Source organism: Quercus lobata, chromosome 4, assembly GCF_001633185.2.
Source record: "Quercus lobata isolate SW786 chromosome 4, ValleyOak3.0 Primary Assembly, whole genome shotgun sequence".
Classification (NCBI taxonomy): domain Eukaryota; kingdom Viridiplantae; phylum Streptophyta; class Magnoliopsida; order Fagales; family Fagaceae; genus Quercus; species Quercus lobata.
Window position 1 is genome coordinate 89,120,672 of NC_044907.1, and position 14,577 is coordinate 89,135,248.

The 14,577-nt window shown below is 33.6% G+C and overlaps 2 long non-coding RNA genes and 1 pseudogene across 2 annotated transcripts; all 3 read left to right on the plus strand.

Moving 5' to 3' along the window:
• Nucleotides 1-1,601: 1,601 nt before the first annotated feature.
• Nucleotides 1,602-1,945, plus strand: LOC115986853. Its single transcript, XR_004090904.1, has 2 exons — nt 1,602-1,817; nt 1,896-1,945. It is a non-coding gene; the product is annotated as an uncharacterized LOC115986853 (long non-coding RNA).
• A 34-nt stretch (nt 1,946-1,979) lies between these two features.
• Nucleotides 1,980-3,247, plus strand: LOC115986852. Its single transcript, XR_004090903.1, has 3 exons — nt 1,980-2,558; nt 2,722-2,886; nt 2,961-3,247. It is a non-coding gene; the product is annotated as an uncharacterized LOC115986852 (long non-coding RNA).
• A 2,554-nt stretch (nt 3,248-5,801) lies between these two features.
• On the plus strand, nt 5,802-14,262 carry LOC115986103 (annotated as a pseudogene).
• Nucleotides 14,263-14,577: the final 315 nt, after the last annotated feature.

Below are 14,577 nucleotides of genomic sequence, written 5' to 3' on the forward strand. Positions count from 1 at the left end.
AAAAACTTAATATCAGAAGGCATAAAATCTAGCGGCTGCAAGACGATCTGCACACTGGTTACAATGATAGTGATTCTGTCATCATCCAGGACCTTTTTGTTAAAATCAAGCTCCACTTATTGTTTGCCTACCAATGTGAATGTTTAGTTCCCTATAAAAATTTGCCCAGTTGTTTGTGAGAAGTAGTGACAGTTCTTAATGATCAAGCTTTCAATTACACCTGGTGACTTGACCAATATTATTGGTGAAATATAGGTACTGAGATATGTGAAAAGTATCCATGCTTTATAACTAAATTAATGATTAAGGTTACTAAGTTAAGGCTAGTTTAGATTCCAATTTGGTAAATAAACCTGTATTCTTGCATATTTAAGATATTTGAAAACCTCCAATACTTCTAGTCTATGTCAGATCCATATTTATCATGATAGTAAGACTTAAGAGTATGGGTTTCATTATTTCATCAAATAATTTTATCTAGGCTTTGCCAAAGCTTAGTACTTGAATACTTCTAATAAATGTTCCAGTTTCATGTTTGTATTGCTAAAATAAAGCATAAGCAGTGCCTCCTTTGTTTTTAATATTTTCTAATTCCATGATGTGTCTTTATATGACAATGATATTGACATTATCATCAGTTTACCGGACTGTCTCCTCTGCCACATTATCACAAGCATTTTGTCAAGAAGGTGGGGGCCTCTATAGACTCTCATCCCATTTGAGTCCTCCAATGTCCTGCTGTTATCATTGTCAACTTGAATCAAGGCTCTGCTGTCAACACCATAAATTTTCATCCATTGCAACAAGCCTTGCTTCTTGGTAAGCTCTTGTTGCTTCTGCTGCTGGTACTATACATCTTCAGATTTCTGTGCTATGAGGTAGTCTAGGGGTAGTTGTTTTAGCTAAAATTCTGTTCTATTATATGTTTTATGTTCTATAAAATTCAGCTGGAATGAATGTTGGTGATATCACAATTTGGGAAGCAGGTAGGAGGGAGAGGCTTGTTTCTCAAAACTTCAATGTTTGGGACATTCGACCCTATTCAATGGCCTTGGAAGTTTGACAAATATCTACACAGAATGACGTAACAAGTATATAATTTTTTAAGTTGGAGAATATGCGCTAGGAAAATTTATGAGGCTAATAATCTCTATTTCACTAGATGATAGGTGTTGTTGGCCAATAATTATGATTATATGTAAACCATGTGATGTAAAGTCCTGATGGTGCCGTTTTTGGTATGTTACTTTGAGGGGATTTATTTATTGATTTTTTATTATTAAATTACCATTTTTCCTAAAAGTTAAAAGTATTAGGAAAGTGTGAATTCAATCGTTCGACCATTGTTCTAACACTCTCCCTCGTGTGGGTTAAACCATTGTTCTAAAATTTAAAACTTTCCATATCAGGCGTTGTATATTTGAAAGACATAGTGCAGATATTCCTATGATAGTGGTGATGATTTGCAGTACCATCTATGACGCTAACTGGTTTGTTTAGCCCCTTTTGTTAATAACTGTATATTTGCCATGGATTTTTTTTTTCTCAGATTGATGCTCATCTCGATAAGGTTAATGATCTCGCCTTTTCAAATCAAAACAGAAAACTATGCATCATAACTTGTGGAGAGGACAAGATTGTTATGGTTTACTTTACTTGGCATATTCTTTCGGTATAAAAACAATGTTGGACTGCATTTGTGAAAGTTCATTTCTGTGCAGGTGTGGAATGCTGTCGCTGGTAATAAGCTGTATACTTTTGAAGGGCATAAAGCACCAGCTTACTCCATGTGCCCTCATAATAAGGAAAACCTTCATGTATGCAGTTGTTTTATTTGCAATTTTGTTAGTTGACAGTTTTTTTTTTTTTTTACACTTTTCATGAGAGACTTCCAGGGCCTGTTTCTCATGCCTCAGCCAGAGTTTTAGGCTCAGGCTATTATTCATAATTAAGCAGCTTCACCTAAATATTCTGGTCCACTTATTTTATACCAAGGCTATGCTTGCAGAGGGGGGCAAGGGGACCGACTCATGCATTAATCGGTACATTAATAAGAGGCAATAGATTTCTTCATTGCTTTTGTTTTGTCAAAAAAGTTTTCTTCTTTCCATCTGATTTATTTTCCTTTCTTTCATTAATAACCCATATGGTTAATATATATTGCGATTTTCGTGGAACTAAAAATGGGAAATTTGAAGCTTAATTGTCACACTTTAAGGATAGAGTTGCCACTTTGTCCCCCCTCTCCCTTTCCCCTCTCCTGTTGAGTGGATTTGGTTTATTATTATTGAGAGTAACAGTGGCAGTGAAGCAGGATTCATGGTCTGAGCTGTCAAATGGGAAATGCAAATTTTTACTACTGATCCAACTGTTTTTTTCCTTCAAATTTTCAGAATGATTGGGTGATTGCTCATTTTTCTTTTATTGTGTGAATCAAAGACTATTCATATGTGAGACTAGTAAAGGACAACCATACCTTGTCTATATCATGGTTTTTGGAAGCAGTCTGTGGTGGTTGTGCCATTTGATACAATGAAGAACCGGTCCCTGGCTACTGGGTATGCGTTCAAATTAAAATTTTGGGACATGGACAATGTTTACCTCTTGACAACTACAGCCGCAGAGGGTAGATAACCGGCAATGGCCATGGAAGCCCTTTTCTTGATAGTAATTTGAAGAAGCTCCTATAATTAAACAATCTTTACTTTGAATATCCTATAGGATGCTCCTTGCATTCAATTTTACAAGGAAGGGATACTGCTTGCTGTATCAACAAGTGAAAATGGAATCAAAATACTTGAAAATGCTGAAGGTGTATGGCTTCTGCGTTCTATTGAAAATCAAGCTGTTCATACCTCCAGAGTGGATCCTGCAACTATTGCAAAGGTACTACTTTCTTTTAACTTTTATAGGAACTTCAAATGTGTACATGCTTTTTAATTACATTGCTCATTTCTCAGGGACTGGTAATTAGCTCCTTTGGTGCTTCCCATTCAACTGCTGGAACAAGCACTTGATATTAGGCAAAGTCCACAGAAACACTGAAGCTTTTGATTTTCCAAAGAATTTTCTTATCAAAATATTCAGAAGAATATTTCAGGAGCTAAAATTTTTATTGACGTCTATGCCTATGTTCAGTTGACATGTCTGAATCTGGGGGAAAAGATGCCTTCCGTGGAAGATCTTGCTTAGGCCTAAAGCATGTTTGTTATGTAAATGTCTTTTCGTGTGCTTTCTATCATACGTTTTTTTTGGGTAGTCTGAGATATTGTTAGCAATGGCATCTATGCTACAGATTTCTCAATCAGTTTTGAGTCTCTCTTATGTATCGTTGCAACGGCATTCGGTGCTTCAAACAAGAAGGGCAAAGTGCTAAAAGTAGCAATTTGTTGGACTATTACTTCCCACCAAAAAAAGGGAACGCCCATGTTACCAAAAAGTTGTATGACTATTTTTTCCTAAACACTAATGCCAAAACCCAAGCCCAAATCTGTGCATCCAGGTCCACTCCCTTTTTTGGTTGCTCAGTCAAATTTATTTAGCTTAAAATTGCAATCTCAATTGTGCATTCAACCTGGGAAATGAATGTGCAAATACCTTAAATCAATCACAGAAGGGGGAAAGGCCAGACCTATATATCTTTATAGTGCTTGCAACCTAATGGCAGCAGTTTTTAATCTAAAAAATATTTGGTCTTTAAATAGAAAAACACATTAATAGAAGAAGACATTAACTAAGACAAAAGATAGAAAATGAATATAAATAGAGTCTCACTGGTGGAAGATTTTTTTTCCTCAAGCCCCTATTTTACACATGAAGATTAAATAAAAGAAAAAAAAAATCTACGATTAGAAATACATTACACTCAAACACACAAAACAATTGATACATGTTTCGAATATTGCACAAATCTCCTCTTCATTTAGAAATTTTGTTAAAGTTACCACTTAAACAACATGTTTTAGAGCAAATATACAACTTAAAAATAAAAGGACAATAAGTGTTGAGACCTGAGAGTTGAGATTTGACCTTACATTTTTTTTAAAGTTTTTTAGACGGTATAAATGTATATTTTTGTTGTTGAGATTAGACGCGTATATATTCTTTTTTGAAGCAAGAGCAAGACCATATATTATTATTATTATTATTATTATTATTATTATTATTATTATTATCATTATTATGTTTCCTTACTTGCAAACAAAGAAAAAGCAGGAAAAAAAATTGTTTGAAAAAGGGCTTTTGACATTGATGACAGCATGGCCAAATAGAAACATAGTAATATTAAATGCTAGCTTTCATTTTTAAAATAAAAATAAAATATTTTAATAATAATATAATTAAAATTTAACAATACAAAATAACAAATAGAAATAACTAACTATAATTACTTCATGTAACCATGTTATATTGGGAAAAAAATTATCTAAAAAAGTTATAGTACTGTGAAAACAAATTAAATTTTTATTATATAGGATATTAATATAAATAATTATAGACAAAAATAAAAATTATACCTCTTCATTCGGGCAATTGTTATTTTCATCATATAAATTTTATTTTTGTCATTTTGGTTTTATAAAATTGAATTGGATTTTTTTTTACCATTTAACAGGATTTTCGAAAAAATTTCGTTAGTTGTCTTTTAAAACCATTTTGTAGACCGAAAGTCTTGAGATGCATGTTGGATTACAAAATAATTTCAAAAACTTGACAACTAACAAAATTGTTCCGAAAATCCTGTTAAATGGCAAAAAAATCCATTTGAATTTGTTACTGCTGTTAGTCTTTCCATCTTTTACATCGGTTAACTATTAAAAGAGAATTTTTAATGTTAAAAAACTATTACAATTTCTTTCTTTTTTAAAATTTTAAATACAATATATAATAAAGAGTAATTATCAATTTATCGTAAAGCAGATGCTATAAGTTGAAATTCCATCCTATTTATTAAAAAAAATAAAGATAAAAAAGAAGTGTTACGTCTACAAATTTTCACAACAAATCATAAGTAATTATTTGTTATTGGTTCTAATTTTTTTTTTTTTTTAGAAAACTAAATATTTTTAACACACACACGGGGAGAGGGGAGAAGGTCTTAAAGAAACTTACAGTGGTATATATCCAAAAGGACTTATTGGTTCTAATTTGAACCTACTACTAAACTTTTTTTTTTTTGCCCCATCAATAATAATTCACAACCTGTAACAACTTGCCACTTAGAAATTTTTTTTTTTTTTTTTTTTTTTGAGAAAGTTGCCACTTAGAATTTGATGTAAGAGTATTGTAAAAATGTTTTAAAAAAAAGTATGGTCAATTTTCTTGTCCTCTAAATTCACATTTGTCACTTTTTTTTTTTTGATAATCACATTTGTCACTCTTAGTCCTTGTTAACATAAACATTTTAACAATTGTTTAAGCTTAGAGGGGTCATTTGAATTTCTCTGTCTCTCTCTCTCTTTCACAAACACACACACACATATATATATATATATATATATTTTTTTTTTTTCTTTTTTTCTTTTTTTCTTTTTTTGAGAAGACCATATATATCTTAATAAATAAAATAAAATGAGAAAGAAGTTTGGGAAGAAAAAAGTTGTGGCCTTATCAGTAGTCTTCATCCACGACCACGAGAACGGTCAAAATACAAGCCGTGTCTAGCCAACGTTTCCTCATCCACGAGAATATGGAAAGTGAGATTTGAGAAGCAAGTGGCTCATGTTACATGTTACATACGTTAACTTTCAACAGCTCTCTCTCTCTCTCTCTCTCTCTCTCCACCTTAGAGACACCCATAATGGCTTGGGCTCTATTCTCTCAACCTCGCACTCCCTCACACCGCCAAGACCAACTTCAACAGAACACAGTGGTTCACCACTAAAACAAATAGAGCAGCAACAACGACAAGAACAACCAGTATCAGAGCCAATGCTGCTGACCAAAAACAACCCAAAGACAAAGACGAAGACACTACTTCTGGTTTCAGTCCCTTTGCCTTTGTAACCGATAACCCATCAAGCCGCGAAGCCAATCAGCTCCCAGAGAGCCCTGCTAAGGATGGCAATGTCGAAGAAATGCTTTATGTATGTGTTCTTACTCTCACTCACCATTTTCTTCAACTGGGTATCTCTCAAACACTGTTATCGCTTATTATATATATAGTTTCAATCATTTATATTCATGGGAATTTTTACTTTTTTATTAGAGGGTATGTTGTTCAGTTCATGTTGTTGGGTTGGGTACTCATTTTTATTCTTTTTATCAGTTAGCAAATTCTTAAAATTAAAGACTTTGTGGACTTTAGTTAGGATTTAGAGATTTTTATTCTACTAGTCGCTAGCCCGTGCTATGCACGGGAAAGTTCAGAAAATTTATTTTAAAATATTATATGTTTTTTTTTCTTTATTAAGCACTAATAAATAAATTTTGTATATTTGAACAAATAAATCAAAGTTTATAGTAACAATTTCCATATTAAAATTGCAATAATATAACACCAAAAACTTACATACAAATATATACAAAAATAATTTGTTTATGCTTATATGCTTCCACTTCTCCTGGTTGAAAATCTTCATTGCTGTACACAATTGTATCTTTGTATGATGTAATCTCATTTTTAACCACAAGACAAAGTTAAATTGTAGGGTCGGTCTTTGGGGCCCAGACCCAGTAAGTAAGTGATTCTGGCACAAAGGACCCTAAACAATGAATTTGTAGAGAGCAGGTTACAGAACTAGGGCTTAACGAAGTGAACGTTAGTTAATTATACGCCATGCAACAGTTTGAACGTAAGAAGATCTCCTTAATGTCCACAGGATACTCAGTCCGAGGAGATGTATAGGTGCACCTCTGGTTCTGATTAAAGACTATCGCATTCCTCTCCCTCTTTATATCCTTTTTCTTTTCTCCTTTTCGATCCCCTCTTCATGGGGATTTCCTTCTCTTATATAGCCTCCTTAAATTAATAAGCGCCTTACACTTGTTAACCATCTGGACCTTCACTTGAATGCATGTCCCATCGGACATCCACCTTATCTTTCTGTGAGTTGCATTGGCCAATGTAACACTGTTCGCCTATCTTCTCCACATTAATGCGGCTGGAAAAGTAGCTTTCTTGCATTTAATGCGACAACTGTGGTTTCCCCCTGGACGTCTTACACTTTCTTCCTTCTTCCTGCTTTGTGAGGCTCATCCAACTACCCACATTTGCTTGGGATGATTCTTCACTATGGATAGGGCGCACATTAACCCGTATTTGGTTCGTCCGAGGAGACATTCCTCCTCGGACGTCTTTTAAATAAGCTGGGCTCAACAAGGTTGGGCCGGAAGTCTTTTGATCCCCCCCTTTTCCCTTTTAGTCATGGCTGGACTCCTTATGGGGCCCAAGGCCCATTGTTGACTTGGGAATTTTACCCCTACATAAATCATGGTCCCAAAGGGCAATAAAAAGTTGTTTTTAGGCCCCTGGCAGTGTTCTTTCTTTTCCATGATACTCTAGATCTCCCAAAAGTGTAGCTTATATGCCTTGAAAAAGAAAATAACTTATTAACTTCCTTGACAATAACAAAGACCCACCACATGAAAATGTCCACTTAACAGAATAAGAATCATATTATTTAGTTTCACTAATCCACAATTGAATTTAGTAACTCACATTAAAGATAACACCAAAGACTTTAAATTACATACAGTCCATCATTTCCATTATGAAAATCAAAAGATATGAGCATGTGGTTTGAAAATCAACCTACAAAATTATCAACCTGCAAAAACATTGTATTTTTCAGTTAGAATAATCAACACACCCATAACAATTCTTTTTATTAGACTGTAACCTATATACATGTCACACACAGATGCCCTTATTTGAGAAAATATTACAACCATTAATTGAAGATCATGGAATCCTATTGTCTTCTTAAAGTGTCCAAAGATTATGTTCAAATACAAGAAGACTACTGTATTACTCAACTAAAGGACTATAGTCATCAGTTATCACAAATAGTGTGCTCCTCTGCTTGAAAGTTAGAAATACTTAATCCTGAGAATGGAAGAAAGTTAAAGACAGTAACAAAGGAGCAATGCTAACTTCATGCTTCTTCAAGATCAAGATAAATACACAACAATTGCAAGAAAAGCAATATTCCCATCAAAAAGGCCCTAACTACTTGAAGGTAGGAAGCATGTCTAATACAGAAAAATTACTATTTGACTTTGTACGTTTTTCATTGGTATCAATAACCTCTTAGTGTTTTTTGTCCAAAACAGAATTTATCATTCTCAAAACAAATAAAGGTTATCAATTTACTTTGATTTTGTTTAACAACCTATAGTGTAGTGAGTCAATAGTTCTTTCTATATTGTACTTTAGGCTCGTTGCCCCTTTCTACCAACATCCTTCCATGATAAATTTTAATTACGATTGATTAACAGTTGAATCCAAACAAAGCTAAAAGAAAGTACATGACAAGAAGTTGTAAATACCAGAAGATTTTCACACAAACCAATATAAGTTGTAAAATGCACAACAGTCAATAGAAGATCATCCTTAAAATAAAAGGGTATTTACAACCCTTCTCTAATTGAACAAATATAATACTCTCCTACTCAAAATAAAAACATCAAACTCTAAGTTACCTATGCATTGAGGCAATTAGTTTGACATTGAGATAAGATTGCCTTCATCAACATGCTTATGGATGACATCAAAGTATAAATCTCATTATTTTCTTGAGGCATTATGAATGACAATTAACAAAGACAACAACATAAAAGTGACTACAGATAGGGCATGATTATGAACAATGTACAAATACAAATATGAAATAGGGTACAAAAGGCCAAATGAGCATTGATATCAATCATACAGGCACAAAATTTACTGACCTTCCATGAAGCAAACAAATCCCATCCAGGCTTAAACCCAATAGCACATATCATAGGATTCACAACTTCAGAATCATCACCTATAGCTTTTGCTAGCCTCTCAGAACCCTCTGTTACATCAGTTCCATTAAACCCCATATGTTCTATAGATCATCATGCACAATTCAAAGTCCAATTCAACCCTAAAATCCCTTTTTTAACGAAACCAAGAGGAATAAGTTTCAAATAATAACGCTCTAACATAAATTTTCTAATTCCTATTGATCAACAGCGAGTCAGCAATATCAATAAAAGAAATTTGAAATTTGAAAAAGATTATATTGTAATTTTTCATACATGAAAAATAGTCCAACATCAGAAAAGGATCCCAATTCTTCAGGTCAATCTTGAAAATTTAATACCCAGAAGATAGAAAGTCAAGAACAAATTAAGTAGGAAAAGCCTTGTAAGCATGGGATTATGGAGAAGAGTTTATCGGGTTTTAGAAAAGTTTGTAGGAAAATATATGAAATTTTCTCCTTGAACACCATATGAGTTGTTATTTCAGATTAGTATACATGCCCAAGCTGAAGGAAATTAGCAAGAACAATTGGAGTCAATAAATTTTTTATTAATTCAAAGGAGAAGAGAACAATGTTCATCTAGAAGTTACCATCTCGATGTTACTCTTCTCCTGTCTCTCTTTTGCAGCATTCCTTTAGAATCGGACTCCCCCAAATTTCGCAATCGATGTTACTCTTCTCCTGTCTCTCTTTCGCAGCATTCATTGAGAATCGGACTCCCCCAGATTTTGCAATCGCAGATCTTCAAAATGGTTTTTTGCTTTTGGGTTATGGGTTTGATATGGTTTGATTATGGTGGTTTGTGGGTTGAGATTGTTGTAGGTGGTGGTGCTGCTACTGCCTGCTGAGTTGTGGTGGTTGTGGGTGGAACGGGAAAGGAGAAGGGGAACGGGAGAAATAGGGTCTGAGGAAGGAGATCTCTGTTGGTTTATGGGTATGGTGGGTTTTGATTGAGGAAGGAGAAGGCAGAGGGCCATCTTTTGAGTTTTGAGGAAGGAGAAGGTAGAAAGCTGGTTTTGCGTTTATCGGGGTTTAAAAAAATTTTATGTTGCATGAAAGAGTTTTTTTTTGTTCTTATGTTTTTTTTTTTTTAATATTTCGCTGATGTGGAAAATTGTGGAAGCTTCAAAAGCTTCGTTTTATATATTTATTGATTATGTTATTTATTTTCTTCGAATTTTGAGAGGATGTTTATTTTTGAATTCATGAAATTTTGTACTTAAACTCAACCTCTCAATTGATATTGTTTAGATTCTTGCTTATTGGTATTATCCTTGATGATTGTGTGGTTAAAATTAAGTGTTATTGTTATTTTTTGCTTTCTTCCAGGAATTTATTGTTTTCTAATTCACCAAATTCTGAGATCCAATTCTTCAGTTCCTTAAAAATTCAATCAATATTACCAATATTTGGGCAAAACTAATTATAGGCCCCGTATGTGTAACACTTCATGTAGCTTCCTGTTTGAGCTATTTATTTGATGAGCACCGTTGGTTACACACGTGTGTGTATACACATGTTTTATAACTAAACCCCATGATTTCATGTTTGAAATCACAGGTTAAACCCATGTTTTTAGTTACAAAACACGTGTGTATACACACCTGCGTAATAAGTTTTAGCCTTATTTGATATGGATGAAATTTTCTAATTGATTTCTAACTCAATTATGTTGATTAAGGTTTGGAAGTTGGTTTAACTTGCATACAATTTTCTTTTTCATTGACAACCTCAATGAAACACCATAAATGTGGTGGATGGATATTGTATTTAGTTAGGGCATCAATCAATTGAATTAAGTTCTCTTTTTCTTTTTCCATTTTAGTGCCTTTGGAAAACTTTTAATGCTATCTGGTTTGTGATTTGTTGAAAGGTTTTGAATACATGTCATCTCCATTGGTATCATACAACTTTCTTATTTTCCAATCTAGAGGATAGAAGACAAGGGATAGGAATATGGCTCATACATCAAATCTGGAGAGTTTATATGGTTTGTAAGGGAAACTGGTAAATTTCTCTGCAACAACATTAGTTTCTTTTATTTATCAACTTGGATTTATGAAAAGTTGATTCCATCCTTGCAGGGTCTGCTAAGAGCTGACGTGGAGCAATTGTTTTCCTTCACGAGGCTCCAACACAATCTTACAGCTATCGAGTTGTTATGTCTGAGGTTGTAAGGCTGAATTTTCTTTTAGATCTTACAGTATACCTGTATTTTATAAATTATTTACTATAAGTTTCCTTTACTTGTTTTCACATACAGTTCTTCCATAAACATATAAATTCTTATATTCTGGTTCAAGAAAGAATATTAGAGTCTAACACAAACTTATGATCTAGAACATGGCTTGTTGACTACTCAAAGTTGGTAAGGCGGAATCCACCAAGTTTACTTTTCCTGGTTTACTTTCTTAGTTGTCTTGTAATAGCAGCTCAAGAAAATTATAGTTAAGGTTATCTACACTTTTGTCTTCAGAACATCTACATGCCTTCAGATGTTTCTATAAGATGTTGCTATTAACCACATCTTGAATATGTCATTTTCCTATCCTTTCAATTTGTTCATTTATTTATTGTGATTTGTTTTCCACTCTTAGCTACCCTCAAGCGACTTCATGCTAAATGATGTTTAACTTTGTGTTAGTTTTTAGACCACTTAAAAACACAATCAGATTAGCCTAGGTAATTACTCAAGTGATTACTTAGTCAAATTAACAAAACTAGGTTAACACAAATATATCATATCAATGTATAGCAGCGGAAAATAAAAAACACAACGATATGATAACACAGGAAAACCAAACTGGTAAAAAATCTGGGGAGGATTTAACCTAGCTATCCTCAAGGTAAAAAGCAAATCCACTATGAAAGAATTGAAGTTTTACAATAGGATTTAGACCACTAACATCCTATTGCTACCCACCAGTAGAAACTTATTGACACGACCACATACAAGCTCCGAGACCACAGACTCCTTATTTCTTTGGCCTTTGCAAAACACAAACACCCATGTTTGTGACTTTCAGATCCCACTCAAAGGTTTAGCAACACAAATTCTTCTGTTTGTGACTCCAAGATCACCCCTAAAGGTTTAGATCATCAGCACCTTTGATGACTAGAGAAGGCAGCAACTTCTACAACACTGGATCTTGAGATCCTTCAAGTAATAACACCGGTAGAAGACATGAGAGAACTTTTTAGGAACAAAACCCTAAATACAAAAGAGGCACATTCTTCTCTCTTTGAAAAGCCTTACAAAAACGTGCTTAGGGTTTCCTTATATACTAGGGGAAGTAGATCTGAAACTCTAATCCTTAATAGGCTTGAACTGCTGTTTGGACTTAATTAAAATTCTGCAGATACGACTTTCGATTGATCGAACCTGTCTTTCGATCGATTGAACCAGACAGATTATGAAATCTTCTTCCTGTAACTTGTATGTTCTTGAATCTTGACTTGAATCACCTTGAGCATTGTCTAATAATACTTATAGACTCTAAGATCTATATCTAGACAAGTTTGTGTTCACGATTTGCCAATTGCTCTAAACTTTTAGAACCTAACACTTTGCTATCATCTTGTCTAGATGTCAGATTATGTGTTCCACTGTTTTGCGCCTGATTGGATAGGATTTGGTTTTAGTGACAAGCCACAGCCAGGATATGGTTTTGATTACATAGGTTTCTATATTCGTTAATAAGATCATTACCATATAATATCTTTCTTGCTCTATAATGGTCATGATTCTAAATTTTTTATGTTTCCACTGTTACAGAAAAGGAGTTCTATGAGGAATTTGATAAATTACTTGATGTGCTGGGGTCAAATCTCCTTTTTTCCTCGTTGTTTAGGTTTGAAAAATCTTGCAAAGGAAAATCCATAGGAATGGTATTTATGATGAACTGTAAACATTATATTATTTATGTTGTAGAACATACAAATGTATCCTAAATTTTCAGAGGAAAATGTTGCTGGGGAAGACTTAGTAAACATCTAGTCAAGTCATGACTACAATGAAGGGGTTTTCTGTAGGTTCATTTGGATCAACTTGGGCCTTGAAGAACCCTAGCAAGATTTTGAAGCTCACAATTTTAAACAGTCTGTTGACGGTTTCATCTCCTATCCCTAGACTGTTTCAAAAGCTAAGGTTCAGTTCTTATATTAACTATTAGTGGGATACTTATACTCATCATCTTGCTGATAGAATTAGCTATGTGAATTGCTTATATTATTGTTGAAATATAGGTAATAAGCTATGTGAAAAGTATCCATGCTTTATAACTAAATTAATGATTAAGGTTCCTAAGTTACGGCTAGTTTAGATTCCAATTTGGTCAATAAGCCTGATTCTTGCACATTTAAGATATTTGAAAACCTCCAATGCTTCTAGTCTATGTCAGATCCATATTTATCATGATAGTAAGACTTAAGAATAGGGGTTTCATTATTTTATCAAATAATTTAACCTAGGCTTTGCCAAAGCTTAGTGCTTGAATACTTCTAATAAATGTTCCAGTTTCATGTTTTTATTGCTAAAATAAATCATAAGCCGTGCCACCTCTGTTTTTTATATTTTCTAATTCCATGATGTGTCTTTATATGACAATGATATTGACATTATCAGCAGTCTTCTTGGCTATCTCCTCTGTCACATTATCACAAGCATTTTGTTGAGAAGGTTTGGGCCTCTCCAAACTCTCATCCCATTTGAGTCGTCCAATGTCCTGTTGTTGTCATTATTAACTTTAATCAGGGCTCTGCTATGAACACCATGGGTTTTCATCCATTGCAACAAACCTTGCTTCTTGGTAAGCTCTTACTGCTGCTGCCAATACTTTTCACCTTCAAATTTTTGTACTGTGAGGTAGTCAACGGGTAATTGTTTTAGCTAAAATTTTGTTCTAAATTTCTATTATATGTTTTATGTTCTATCAAATTCATCTGCAATGAGTTTTGGTGACATCAAAATTTGGGAAGTAGGTAGGAGGAAGAAGCTTGTTTCAAGAAACTTCAATGTTTGGGACATTGGAGCTTGTTCAGTGGCCTTGCAAGTTTGACGAATATCGACATAGACTGACACAACTTGTATATAAATTTCCAATTTTGAGAATATGCTCTAGGAAAATTTATGAGGCTAATAATCTCTATTTCACTTGATGATAGACGTCGTTGGCCAATGATTATATGTAAACCATGTGATGTGGAGTCCTAATGGTGCCCTTTTTGATATGTTACTCAGATGGGATTTATTTATTGATTTTTTAATTATTAGGAAAGTGTGAATTCAATCATTTGACTATTGTTCTAATACTCTCTCTCATGTGTGGGTTCAGCCATTGTTCTAAAACTTAAAACTTTCCATATGAGGCATTGTATATTTGAAAGATATAGTGCAAATATATTCCTATGATGGTAGTGATGATTTCTAGTACCATTTGGAGGTTTTATATATGTGTATGTGTGTGTGTGTATACTCAGTACTCACACACCCATGTGCATGTGTACTTAAATAGTTTTTTTTTTTTTTTTTATTATTAAAGTATGACACTAACTAGTTTGTTTAGCCCCTTTTGTTAATAATTGTGTATCTGCCATGAAATATTTTTTCCACATTGAAGCTCAT